Source organism: Aythya fuligula, chromosome 14 (assembly GCF_009819795.1).
Source record: "Aythya fuligula isolate bAytFul2 chromosome 14, bAytFul2.pri, whole genome shotgun sequence".
NCBI lineage: Eukaryota > Metazoa > Chordata > Aves > Anseriformes > Anatidae > Aythya > Aythya fuligula.
The window spans coordinates 3,790,383-3,805,474 of record NC_045572.1 but is presented as its reverse complement, the minus strand read 5'-3'; the positions used below and the strand labels follow the sequence as shown (position 1 = coordinate 3,805,474).

The following is a 15,092-nucleotide window of genomic DNA, read 5'->3' as shown; positions in this document are numbered from 1 at the left end:
GAAAACTTAGGGCTGTTAGAAGGATAACCATGTCTTCTCCCAACAGTGAGAGTCTTAACTAGAAAACAAGGAAGCCATGCTCTATCTTTTGTTCTCTACTCAAATTAATCTTGAAATCTTTTAGATGTGGTGACATAGCTTCAACAGAAGAGAACTCTGCTCCCATCCCTTTAATCTAGTGGTAAGGGTACTCTCCTGGGAATGAGAGGCATGAGACTGAATATGCATAAGGCTGAGGAGAATAAACCAGATACCTCATTTATTGCGTTAGAACTCTGTATTAGTACATAAATGGTGACCACAGGCTACTCCTCCTCTAGCATGTTTTAAATCTTTTACCATTGTTTAGTTCTGTAGAGGAAAAAATGTAAGCGCCTACCTTCAAGGACAAATTCCAAGTAGTGAATCCCGATAACATATTTATTCAGATGCTAGCAAAGTGCCCAAAGAATGGGACTACAGACCTGCCTTGTTTCCTGTTGGCTATATATTTAGTAACTGCTCCATGCATGAGATGCTTAAAAGGTGGGGCTGTAATGCACCACCTAGAACACGCACGCTTTCTTAGATTCAGCCCTAGCATCTCTGGAGTCTCTCTGAGTATCACCTTGTCACTTACAGAGCCTGCTGACATGAGAACATCTCATCCACCTTCTGAAAGGCTGTGGTTCTCTTCCTCACACTTCTTTGAAAAATTGCCCTTCAGCGTGACTTGAAAGGAAAGGAAAAAGGAGAAAACAAAAAAAGATTTGCAGTTTACAAGAGATAAATCCTGGATGCTTGTCCCCTTGCCTTTTAAGCATGTGCTTGAAGTTGCTAACCTGGAAATGCTGATTTTTCCACATGTTCTTAAATATCATTATTCCTCTATCAGTATGTAACTGTTCCACCAGACACATTGCTATAACTTGATGAAAACAAGCATAATTAAAGACAGTTTCTGGAAGCTGACACTATATAAATGTAGTGTACAATGAAGGTGAAATTTTAATACTGCAGCTAATCAATGACTGGAACATTTTGCCTATGGAATGTGAATTCTGGGTTGCTTGAGTCTTTATATAGAACTGAAACAGTTTTCTGAGAGATGTGCTTCATCTCAAATGTAAGTTATGGGATTGATGGAGTGGTTATTTGGGTCAAGTTCAGGTGAAGTTCACTGACTGACATTACAGAGGAGGTCAAACCAGACGATAAGCATAGTTTTTTTCCAACCTTATAAGCTATGAATTGTGATATGCAATGACCCACCATAGCAATGTAGGACTCAACTCTTCAGAATGAAGAGAGGGCCTACCTTACTGAATAATGCCTCTTGAATACTTTAACACATTGTAAACACAATTGTTTTAATTAATTGGTACAATTTTCCACGTTTATTACATATAATAGAATATCATTGGTTGCACCTGTTTTAGATGTCCCAATTTCTTTCTTAATCCGATGCCTAAGATTGCATAGTAAGAAATAAATCCTCCAAACAGTTGTGTGGACTATAAAAAAAAAAAAAAAGGAAAAAAAAAAAACACAAAAAAGAAAGAAATACACCTGGGAGTATCTGTTCTAGGGAAGTAACCACATAGTGGTACCACAGTGGTACAGGAAAAACATCTGAGTATCATGCAGTGAGCTTCCAACAAAGGAGGAGGGAAAAGATACAGAATTTTAACACACTGGAATTACCATCTTTAGTAATACAATAAATGTGATGCATGTTTGACATTAAAATAAGAGAGTTTGTGCCGCCATTTAAATATTGCCAGAAGCTGTCCATAATTTGTCAGACAATAGAAGAAAAAAGTGTTGAAACTGTATTAGTATTTTGAGGTAGTTTCCAGTCCCTTTAGCTTTTTTTTTTTTTTTTTTTTTTTTTTTTTAATTTCCCTTCCACAGCCAGCCCATCTACCTCATAAGAATTATAGCCTGTCTTCGAAATGGCTCAAATGGAAGTACCGAGCAGGTAGAAAGCTACTTGCTATATGCTTGAACGGCTCTGAACAATTCAAAGCCATCAACAAGTTTGCAGTTCTGGAAGAAGGAGAAGAGGAGAAAAAATGGAAAGTCTTTGTAGGCAATACCTGCTCAGTGGAAAGTAAAGAAAATATGCAGACTTTCATAGGTGCAGAACAAGGTTGTACTAAGAGATGGATCATTTTTCATGAGAAAAATTGCTGTCTGCAAATGAGCATGTTTGGTGTACACAGCCATCCCTAATGAGACCCCCCATGCAAAACCCAGTAAAATACCATCTCTCTGTCATGGCATATGTCTGTACTGTGTTTTACATACAAAGCTCCTGACTAAAACCCTTTTCTCATGTGGTAGCTTTTGCTGAACACAATTATTTCGTAGGCATTCTGAAGAACCTGGCTGTCAACTTCCTGTTAAAGTGCATTAGTGCCATTTGTAAGCAAATGATGAGCCTTGGTCATCTGGCAGAGCAAGAGGAGAATTCACTGGGTCCTGAGATGTGTTTTTGTGTTCAAACTGTCCAGCTCTCAGGGAACACCTCGTGGGTACTGAAATTTGGTATCGCTGTTGGAGAGGTGATAGGATGCACAATTTTCACCGTAGCTACTACACCAAGAGCACTTGTCACACACTGATGTGAAACTGCTAAGACAAGTCTTAAACTGAACACACAAATCTCGGGGCAGTTCTAATTTGTGTGAAGCACAACCCAGGGCTCTTACTTTCTTCTGGCCTATTTAGTTACTGGAGTTATACTCATTTATAGTACATATTTGAGATTCCAGTTCCTGAATAATAGATTCGTCTTCTCATTACTCTTGTAACATAAATGGAAGATACAGTTGTTAACTAGTCCTTAGTTTGGTTTCGCAAGCTACTGACTGCTCTTGAGTGTAATTGCAAGCTATTACAATGTTAATTCTCTTAGCCATTTTCATGACTGTGACACCAAGAGGATGAACAGTTTCACTTGTCTTCCTGCGTTAATTACTGAGATGCTGTACCCATTACATTAAAGTATATACTCTATGTAGCTGTCTGTATATAGAAAGGCCTTTGCATTTCCAGATCACACAGCAAGAGGATTAAGATAAAAGGCTGGGAGCATTTTGGTTAATAACAGTGGGTCTTCCAAAGTGAACTAAGGATAAAATCAACATTTCTTCCTGATAGCAGACATATTTTTCTCAGTTCTTCATTAAGTATTGTTGGTGTGGATGAGGTACATCACAGCTACATAATCTGCATGGGAGTAAATGAAACTGTAAGTGCAGGTCACAGGCAAGGTGAATGGCAACATACAGTGTTGTAGTGCCTAGTCCAGTGCCTAGTTTTTCAACAGTTGAAAGTCAGTTCAACAAGAGCTGAATAATAGAGCTACATCAAGCAGTTGAATAATAGATATGGGACAATACAAAGAGAAAGAGAAAATAAAAAGCGACCTCTAAAGGATACGTTAGTTGTTTTGCATAATATTGAAGCTAATTCAATCAGCATGAGATGTCAAGTCTGACTCAAAATCAATATTAAGTTAGCAGTCTGTTTTATCAGTAACCATGTAAAAAGGTGCAGACAAATCATGTACTGGAAAATTCATGTAAAACTGCAGAGAATAATTGGGAGAAAGGAGAAACAGAAAAAAAAAAAAAAAGCAAAAATAGAAGTGTGCTATATGCAAAATAGGGCATGTGATATATGACAGTTTACCTAAGCGATGCCCTTTTACCCCTACAGAAAATGCCAATGCAAACGTTGCTAACAGAATTTGTTCCTTTTAAATAAAAACTTAAAAAAAAAAAAAGCTAAAATTGTTAAATAAAAATATCATATTATTGAAATTTTTAACTTTTGTGGGCTCATTTGACATTGGAAAATATAATATATATTTTTTCATTTCCCTGGTATGCAAAAGATAACAAGAAATATTAGATAATAATAAAACCAACGTACAAATCTCAGGATTGGGATAACTTCCCCCCCTCCCCCAGATAGCATAAATTCTGTGTTATTTCATATAATTTTTAATAACATAATGAAATAGTAGAAACATTGTAACTGGTGTGTATTTTAAATAAACTGCTAGTTAAACAATTTTTTCTCATTTCCTTAACCTTAATGTAATGAGTAATTCTTACACTTTGTACCTCCTTCTATCCTCCCTTGTTTTAATGTAAAATATTTTCCTTGGAACAATGTTCCAGAAAAGCACACACTAAAGTATTCACTTGCTTTATCTATTCTCCTGATAAAATCCAATGACTCTATTCAGGATCAGGACCCCATTTTTGCTCCTGCCTAGACAATATGACACAGTCCTTTCTCTGTGAAGGTCATGGTTTAAGTGCATGATTTTTTGAATGTTGTATGAAAGAAAGATGATGAACTTAGTGGTTATCAGTTACTTCGTGTGACAAAAGGTGTGAGATAAAGAGGAATTTTTCATGCCTGATCTCCTTCCATTATCTGTTGTGTTAAACTGCAGTGAGTGGTCCATGAGAAGCCCAATATTTAATCCATTGGCTGTAACATCACTGGGCAATAGATTTGTAAAGTGATATGGTATCACTTTATTTGTTTATTTGTTATAAATCCATATAATGCAAAGAAACATGTTCATTTATCAGTCCTACCACTAAGAACTTGAGCAGTATTAAAAAAATAAATAAAAAATGAAGGCATCCAGAATAGAACGGGAAGTTAGAGCAAGAATTATGTTCAAAGGGATGTGTAATCTAGAATGTCTGTTTTAAGATTACGAAGACAATGTATTATAGCAATCATACTATAGCAATCATAGTATAGCAAACAAACAAAAAACTAACCAACTTCAGATTCCAAAACATACTCGCTTAAGCTGTAGATAAACAGGAATGAAGAAAACAGAATGTAACCAATGTAAGGCTTTACTATGTCTGGATTTTTTAATAAGTTGAGAAGATAGGGGAAAAAAGATAGGGAGAAGGGAGGCAACCCAAGAAGCAATAAGAATGTATACCCAACTAGGTAAATTTAGAGGATGTTTTATTCTGTTTTCTTACTTCACTTTGTTTATCTCATTTAAAAAATGAACCCATTAGCTAGATAAAACTTGCCAAATTAGTGAAGTACAATTTACTTCTCATTTCAGTGCCAATTCATTGATATTTTTCTGTATTTTCAAATAATTGTTTAGCTTGCCGTGCTCATTAGAGACAAGACATCATTTCTTTGTACCCAAAGGAACTTGTAATTGCTAGTTAACAAGCTACTAAACCGGGACTTACTAAGTAAGCTATTCTATTTTTACTGTTCTCTTCCAAAGACATACATGTGTACTTTAGTTATTAAAATTGTTGTCTCAGTGTTCTCACATTATTCAGCATAAAATAAGAGAAGAGCAGAACTTCAACACTGATACATGTTTGTGGAACTGACATTAGTGAAACCGCTTTTCTAGTTCCCTGAGTTCTCCTGTCCTATTAGTGTTAGAAAGATTTGAGGGATTCCTTTGCACTTCTCGTGTTGTAAGAAATTCCCAGGCTATTTTCTGATCTCAAGAGGAAAGGTGTAAGCTGAGACTGTCAGATCCTCTGTGCAAGTGAATAAATGGGATATAAAGGTATCTCAAAAGGAGAACTTAAAATTCTCCCACCGCTTCCTTAGGAATGTGAACCTCAGCTTACCAATACCAAAATTTTATTCCTATTTTTTTGTAATTAACATTATTAAAATGGTAAACTGAAATAGAAACTCTGCAATATACATATTTTAAATATAAAAACTTAAAAAATATATATAATAATATGCTGCAAATGGAATTCAGTGATCATTGAAAATGGAATTCACTTGTTACTGAGTTCATCACACAGAATTTGTCATAAGAACACAGCAGTCTCTCAGGTCTGATGACCTGTTTCACTCACAGGAAGAGTAAAAACTAACTTGTCCAGCATTTCAAGTAAATATGACTCTAAATGTAATTAAGAATATATGCCTGTTATTTAAGAAGTTACTATTTGTACTAATTCATTAAGGTGTCTGTATTCAAACTTCAAGACATTCTGAACAATGGGCCATAAGAAAAAAAAAAAAAAAAAGGTCTCTGTCCATGACACCAATTATTACTACTGGCATAATTAAGCCCGTCTCTTGCAATTAATCACCTTGACTGCCAACAAATAGTGTATTTATCTTCATTATCTTCCCACATATATGCCTTTCCTTTATGCTACACAGAAGAGGCTGATTCGATGTTTTGCTACAGAATGGATGGAAATTTAGCCCTAACAAGTGGAGAGGCAAGCGGCACGACACATAACTTAGCAAGTGACTTGCTTAAAGAGCAGACTGTAGTTAAGAAACATCAGTTTGTCAGGTAGTGGGTCTGAACAACTGGAAACAAGAACACATGAGAACACATGAGAACACAATTAGAGCACACTCCTTGCAGTAAGGAAATATTTAAGTACAACTCTACAATACAACCATATGAAACCTGTAAGACTATGATAGCGTGTTTTCATCTTCCTCACATTTCAATTAAAGACAAACAGAATTGTGGACGGTACAATTTATTTTCTCCAAATGAGAAACAAAAGAGGGCATGCCAGCCTAATTTACTTGCTTTTGTTTGCATCTCTTTTTCCATGATTATTTTAACAAATGAATGTACTAGCAGGAATGTTTGGTAAAATAATATTGTGATTATTCACAGCAGAAGCTGTAAGTTTATGTTTCTCCAATTGGAAATGAGAAACGTGTTGTACAACCTACATAACCATTCAAAAAGCCTGAATATTCAAAAAGCTCTGCTTATGAATGAATTACAGACAAAAAATTATGCATAGATATTATTCAGCAAACAGTTTGAACATATACATCAGAAAAACTAGTTTGTTTGGAAAACTTGCAAACACAAAATGGAGCAAAGAAATTATTCATTATGAATTATTTGCACAGCATCTGTCTTACTTTCTCATGTTAATTGCCTCTGCTAAACCACATTTTCTCCCCCTCAGTATGTAAATTAAAATGATTTTGCATATCTCTGAATACCCAGTAAATGCAAGTTTCATTACCTTACCGCTTATATCTTTTTTGTCAACCTAATTATACTGCAGTTTATATAATTTTAAAATTTGACCTACCAGCTTCCTGTAGATGCAACCTCTTCCTCTGGATTTGAGTATTGCCTACTATAAAAGAAAAAAACATTAAAACCATGCAAATTACCAGCATTTGTGAAAGATCTTGTAAGGTATGTGTTAAATCTCGCAGTATTTATATATAGATTGATAGAATAAAAACTTACTTGCAATGCTTCTTATGCAATTATTATAAATGTAGAACATGATCCACCATCAATTTGAATTAGAACAGAGAATTTTACTAACTTTTGACAGCCTAGACCAGACCTTCCCCAACAGAAACTGGGTGACATATCACTGGATTCTCTCATGCTTCCTAAAAGGCACCACTCTAGTTATATGTAATCTTTCTACAAATGCAAGCTCCTACAACATGCAATTTGATACTCTTGGTGAGATTTTTTTTTTTTTTTTCACATAATTTTACTATTTTTTTTGATTTGTTGACCACTCATGTTGTCCCTCAAAGAAACACCACAGGAAGAAAATGTGCACATTATATCATGCTTTTTCTTTGCAATAACTTTACACCACCAACAGAAATAGAAGTGTCTTGTCAAAAACTGTGCTGGTCTTAGAAATTAAATGCAAGATTAATCCTTCAGGCCTGTTAACAAAATGCCCCCACAGCAAAATCTGTCCCATTGGGTCACTGAGAATGTAACCTGAATAAAGCCTCAGGATCAGTTCATCATTATCAGCATATATATATGTATTTTAAAAGACAGACCTGTAGAAAGCACTCTTTTTCTAGTGCTGTACTTAGAAGACAAGCACTTGGAGTAGTACAAAGATATGCTTTTCTAAAGGCATAAAACCTTCTACTTAAGATTCCCTCTTCAATGTACCACAAAATACATAACCCCTGAAATGATTTTTTTTTCTATTTCATACTGAGGTTACAAAACAATGTGTTAACATGGGTAGCACAACTGGATGAAAGCTTATTTATTCATTTATTTCTGCTGTGGGCAGAAACCTGGCTGAATGCTTATACTAAGTGTTTTGCAATAGCCGTTAGTACACTGCCAAGGCACAGTGGGAAGATGTTATTGCCTGCATATCCCTACTGAAAACTAAAATTTTCTAGCATCTTAATGGATTACAACAGGGAAAAGAAATCAAGTTCATGATGTAGTAATTTATGGATCAATGTGAAATTTGATTGCTCACGCACTACAGGTATTTGTGAGTCACAACAAAATTTCTGTCTTAAGAGGTTCCCCAGTATGTCATGGAAATCTCAGTAGTATCCTTTGCATCCATCTGTAGATCCATCTACACTTCTGTTGTGCAATGCACCAGAACTGTGCTTTCATCTGACGTTTGAAATGAATGGCACCAATAAAATGTTGGGCCTTATCTTCAGCAATTCATTTTCCATGATTTTTTTTATTTTATTTTTTAATATACCTTTAGGCTATGAAACACATCTATAGGTTTTTCCTCTCTGCAAGATGTGTTTTTTTGTACGCTTTAGCAGTTCAGTGAGCTGAGCTGATTCAAATGAGCCTTGAAATGTTAAATACAACTTGTAATATCAAAGGTTCTCATATCAAATAATTTTGTTACTGTGGATCCTAGGGAGATTAAGGACTTTTGCGGTGACTAAAATGTCCACTAGTCACATCAAATATTTCAGCATTAGATATATCATTATCTGTTCACCGAAGAAATGGCTAGAAGATACAGCTGCAGCGCTTTGTACTTTATTTGTAAACCAGAAGCAGGGGGTATAGTACAGCATATGGCAATGGGTGAATGCTAAACGTTGAGCAATTTTGTGACAGTGTGACAGAAGCCTTTACATACAACTTTTAGGTGCTATCTTCTTTGCAATTAGCATTGAAAATAATTTATTGGGTCAGACAGTAAACTAAATGCAGAATGGCTGCACTTCAAAAATTTTTTCCTCCCGTCTGGTTACCTGAAAGCCCAGAGAAATAAGTTCTCCTTTCTGCAGTTTTTTTTGTTTGTTTTCATGTTTTCCTATCTTGCAGCAATGTCTGTTTATAGCTGGTTTAGCTTTCTTTACTTCTGAGCTGAATTAAGATGAAGTATGGTTTGAACTGGCTGAAATGCCAGCCCCAGAAATACTGCTGTATTTTCTGGATTGAAGATGACAAACTGTCATGAAATTGCCTGCCTCTTCCCCACCCTTTGCTTTGCAAATGCAGAAGGTAACAGACAAATACTTGGAGAGAGTCCTCTTGGAATCTTACAACTTAGATCCGGTATATTTAATACTGCCCTTGTGTGCTTGCCATCATATTCAGGGCAGCTATACAACTGCTGAGGGACTGAACAGGATCTACAGTCCTAATTCTGGCAGAGTCTTACTGACACACATTCCTGTAGTATAATTAACAGTTAATTCTCATACTTTCATAAAGCAGGAATTCAACTTTTATCTCTGTGCTTCATTATAGTCTTATAAGAAAAGGTAAACAGTAAGTAAATCAGTGTGAAAAATAGGGAGATAGTATTTTCCGGAATTAGCATTCTAACTGCAAATGCAGTGACAGAATGAATCAAATGTTTCTAAATATGGTATTTGAATAACTATTCCTGAGAATGAGAAGAGAGTATAAGTGGGCATTACTCAATCTTGCCAGCAATAAAGAAAATATATTAGGATATAGAAAATAGCCCTGCATTTTTTTCAGGATCCTTGTTTAAAGAGAAAATACGGAGTCTTGATATCACTGTGGAACAACTGTTAACTACATAATGACAAGCACAGTATACAGAAATGAGTAGGGAGCATTTTAATGGAAAGCATATTGTGATTTTCCTTGCATTAAAAGTCAAAGGCAATTAAAACAATTTAATTAGACAATATCTTATCAGCTGCAAAAAGTAAATTGATTGATAGTTAGCATAGGGATAACTTGGCTGCTGCCACTTGAAAAAGTGATGAAGCTGACAAATTTGTCACTTGTTTTTTATTTGCCAATTCTATGTATTTTTATATTTTATTTTACCACTGAAGGCATTTTAATTAGCTTATGTTTGATAGTTCTTTGTTTGGAAATGGAAAATATTATAAATGTGATCTGAAGAGTTGTTCGCATTCAGATTGAGGCGTCTAGCATGACTACGTCCTGCTCTCTCATTGCTCAAGGTATTTTACCCGATAACAGAGTTTCTCTTAGAAGCCTTACTGTCCAAGCAGATGTTTTAATCTCCATCTTAAACATCACATGCAGCTGGAAAGAGGTTGGTTCAGCTCACAGCAGCTATAAATCAGTGAGCAATCTCCTCCTTTGGAAGAATCCATATTGCTTACTCAAGGGCTGATTTTGGCCATGTAGGGAATAACCAGGCAGAAGCAATGTGCTGATGAAGTAGCAAACCTACTTCTATTTTTAAAAAGTCTTCAAAGAATGGATACCCAAAAAATAACAAAATCACTCTTATATTTATCAAACCAGAGATGTGCGCTCAGCAGTTACTTTAGTAAAAATTAGGAGGTCCTAGGTCCTTAAATAAATATTAACAAAATGTCTATGTAGATATTATCTTCCACTCATTTTATTCTTGAGAATTATAGGGGTTCATGGCATAGTTTGATATACTTTTTAAATTATTCCTTTAGTTTTATACTAATTTTTCCTCATTTTAATTCATTACTTCCCTCAAGATAAGCACTTAAGTGATGAAATCCTAGGATTGAAATGATAATATTGATAGAAATACTGAAAGGACTGGTAAATAAACAAATTAAAAAATAATTTAAATTAAATTGTTGACTTGACTTGTCAAACACTTGACTACAAACCATTGCTTCATTGTCAGGACACCTGATCTTCATTTATAATCCTTCTATCCACAGAACTCCTGCAGCACTTTAATAGATTATCTGGATAAAGAGGGAGAAAAACCTTTTGCCTAACTAAAATAATGTCTTAAAGGATTTTTAAACTTTTATCTATATATTTTTTAAAGTTCCTCATCCAGATAAAAATCCATTCTTCCTGAGTCTATTGAAATCTTTTCTGACTGTGTCAGGTATGGGTTGTCCTTGTTAGGAAAATCTGTGTAAAGCCATTTCTATGAAGCCTTATTTTCTGTACAGGCTAACTTGTTTGAAAGTTGAGAACCATAGCAATTGAATATTAAACGACAGAAGCAGACATCTAAAGCTCATTTTATTTTCAAAATAATACAGCAATGAGAAGGCAGACAATTGTTACTGAAAGAACTATGGAAGCTTATAAGCAAAAATAAAATTATATGCAAGCACTGAGTATGATTTCATAAATAATTAGAAATAAAAAATACAAATGCCTCATTAGGTTCCCTGCCTTAAAAAAAAAATCCAAAGTATGAATGTCAGAGAACCACAGATTTCCAGTAATTTGGGAAGCTGCTGTTACCAAATTCTCTTCCCTTTAAAGAAGGGGAAAAAAAAAAAAAAAATGAAAAAAAAAAGAAAAAGGCATCTTTAAATTTCCAAGAACATATAATTTTAAAAAAAAAAAGATCACCAGAACTTGGAAAATACATCCATTTTCTCATGTGAAATAGGTTTTGCATAAAAATGGTATAATTTAAAAGCAAGAACATATTCAGAATTCTACTTAAATATGGCAACAGTTTGAGGAAGGGGAAAGTATTAGCAGAAATAATTCAGTAGATCACTGACTCTCCATTGTGATACATTTAATTAAAAAATAAATAAAAATGAAGCTAAAGAATACCAACAGTTGCGTTTCTCAGACTATTGGAGACAACTGCCATCAGGGCTATCAGATTATACAAATATATTTATATAGCAGAATATAATTATATAGCAGAAGAGAATGAATGTTACACCCTGCACCCTCAATGGAGAAATCTAAAAAGATATCTGCAAGATAATGGCATCACTATATTGTAACACTTTATAAATAGTATTAAAATCTTGAGAGACAGTCCAAATATTTTTTATTTTTAATTAATTGTTTGTACATGGCAAAGACGGGGTTAAAAGGAGGGAATGGAAGGGGAGGAGAGGGGATGGGATGGACAGGACAAATGCTGCTCTGAAATTCATAATGCAGACAATGCAAAAATAGTGTTTCTGTCTGAAGTAGGTAAAAAAGTGTTTAGGAGTTGGTTGAAAAAGACAGTTTAATTTCAAAAGTCATGCAAGAACCTTTAAGAGACAGGAGAAAGTTACTAAAGAACCATTATCACACTGTTAGAAAAGTGCAATAAACTATATTAACTAATACCTAATACCAGAGAGTAATTTATGTTTGTGAAAGAAACCACTGAGAAAGCCTCTAGCAAAAAGGAGACGCTTCATGAAAAACAGTGCAGTTACTAGGTCAAAAGCTTAAAGAGATAAACCAGCAATTTATTATTTCACCAATTAAAAGTAATTAGCAAGTGGTAGTTACACAACCTAATAAAATATCTCTCATTTTTGCTGCTCATTAGGAAAAACAAAAAATACAAAAAAAAAAAAAATCAGATACTTTGTACGGTGAATTTTTAAAAATATCTGAAAACACTAGGTTTGCAAAAAAGGTATAATCACCTTTAAATAAGTAACAAAACAAAATCTTAGAAGTAATAGGAGGCATGTGAAGTGTTTAGAAATTGTTAGCTCCCCACAAATTAATTTTACAAGATGTTTAAACCTTATATGCTAATCTATGAAGGTGAAAATCTCCATAGTCTGTGAGTGAAGTTACTGTTGTTTTACTTATTGTTATTGAAAATACCAAATGACTGCTAAATAAAGGCACAAAGACTTCAGCAAAAATGCTAGTTAATGACTTCATTTTATGCTTTCAGCATGTTCCATAAATTGGATCTGGGTAACGTCAAAATGCATTCAGAAAAAAACTGCACACAGTATGTACACCATCAGACTTGACATTTAAGTATCTGCAGGAACATAAGTTACACTGTAAGGAAGAGAATAAGGCCCCTAATTTAAATGATCCAATTGAATTTTTGAGTCTTCACTACTGTTACTCTTATGGCTCAGATAGCCAGCAAGAAAAAAGCCTCATCTTACAAAGAGATCAAGAGGAATATCTACTCTTCGCTTGAGTTTTTTGTTTGGGGGAAGTTTTCTTTGTTGTAGCTTTCATTATCATTCGTGTCTTTTTTTATTCTTTTTGTTTTTCTTTTACAGAAAAAGAATAAAGAATGCTGTAAGGACCATATTACAAGAATTAAATTCATGGAAATAACTGACAGTAGTTTTATATATGATGATTGAAAAACAAATAGTGTAATCTAAAAATTCCCCCGAAAGACACATGGAGAACAATCTATGATATAAAGCCAAGCCTTATCTTTAAACACCTCTTCAAAACATAGTTGACTGCAAACAGACAATAAATTCTGGGAGTGCATAGAGGAGTTGGATGATTTAAATACAATACTGTTATTTCAGCATGCCAATGTCCATCTAGCATGCTGATGAGTGTTTGCAATGTCCTTGGGAGCAACAGGCATACAGTGTGTGTATATATATATATATTTTTGAACTTACTTTGATGTTTAAACAGCTCTTCTCTAATCATCTGTGCTAAAATGCTAGCAGAAATATATCAGACATCATTATGAAATATACAGAACAAAAGACTGAGAGGAAAGGTCTGGATAGTGTTAAAATGTATTTTAGAATATGATATTTCTTTTGAAAATGGCAAAATCATTGTTTGTTTACTGACTTAAACCTATTTCGTAAAAATCTACTGAAGTTTCCAGAGGAAAAAAGAAACAAATAGGAAAATAGGGAAGGCAGTATTATATTGTCGACGCATCTTTCCCTCAAAAGAACCCTAAAGCCCAACAAAAACATTACTGATTATGCAAAACTGTAGACTATGGGATAATGACTTTCATTTAAAGGAACTTTGCACCACATTACCAATGACTGGTTTCTAATATGTTTTAAAAAATCCTCCAAAGTTCTTTTAGGTGATGGTAGACATAACAAAAATGGTAATGGATTTTTGGCCAAGAAACTCAATATAAAGGCAAATATAGAAGAGATGTGTTAGTCAAACATAAGTTATTGGACTCAGTACAGAGTAAATGGATGAAATTATATGATATGCTATAGAGAAGGTCAGGTTACACAATCTAATGATCCCCTTTGGCCTTAAAGCTTGTGATTCTTTGAAACCCTACTCCTGCTGGGAGTCTGTAATTCATGTACTACTATTGATTTATTTATAAGAGACCATACACAGTAATAATAGCTGTGCATGACTATTCAGGGTATTTGTCCCTGAGTTATGTCAGCAAAAATGTGTTTAAGTAGAATTACAAGTTGCATGTTTTTTAATTTCACGGTGAGATCAAGAAGGAGAGCAGGCATACTAATTTTCCAAAGGGAAAGCATAAAGTGATTTTTTTTTCACTGTTTCCCATCATGGTTATTACCTGTTCAGCTTCTTTGTAGTACTAGAGTTGGAATTGAAAGATGGCAGATGCCATCACTGTGACATTCAAATGTTCTATCCAGAGACTTGCAACAAATACTGGGAGTTCTGTATGTGTTAACATTAACATCACAGCTCTTGCTAATGATGGATTGGTGATATTGGGAATTTTGATAAGAAAAAGTCCATTAATGTGTTGAGTCATAATGATTTACAGATGATCTCTATGCAAATCAAACAAACCTTTGAATAGAAATTGAACAGTGCAATACAGTGTGACTGGGATTCAGAGCTCACACATTTCTGATTGTGACTCCTGCTTCTGTAAAATGGACGTTCAGTTTCTAAGTTTGTAATTTGTAAAATGACACAGCTGGCTTTTTGTTTTCAAGCATCATTAAGAAAATAAGAAACGAAGGACTGAAATACCACAGAGCACTAATTATAAAGTATTATAGCCTAGTAGAGCTTACAGTGTTCTATGTTTGTGCTTTTCATTTTATATGTACACACATAAAACTAGTGTCTAAAGAAATCTGTCTTGAAATCTGTGAAATTTGTAGAATCAAATCTTAATCTTAGATAAAAGTAAAATGCAATA

General features: G+C 34.3%; 1 protein-coding gene across 1 annotated transcript in view; it reads right to left on the bottom strand.

The window, feature by feature from the left end:
* The window catches only part of TENM2 (teneurin transmembrane protein 2), an 895,032-nt gene that overhangs the window by 679,942 nt on the left and 199,998 nt on the right, over nucleotides 1-15,092 (bottom strand). The window contains exon 4 of the mRNA XM_032196709.1: nucleotides 7,098-7,145. The gene's annotated coding sequence lies outside the window, so the exon portion shown is untranslated. The remainder of the gene's footprint in view (nucleotides 1-7,097; nucleotides 7,146-15,092) is intronic.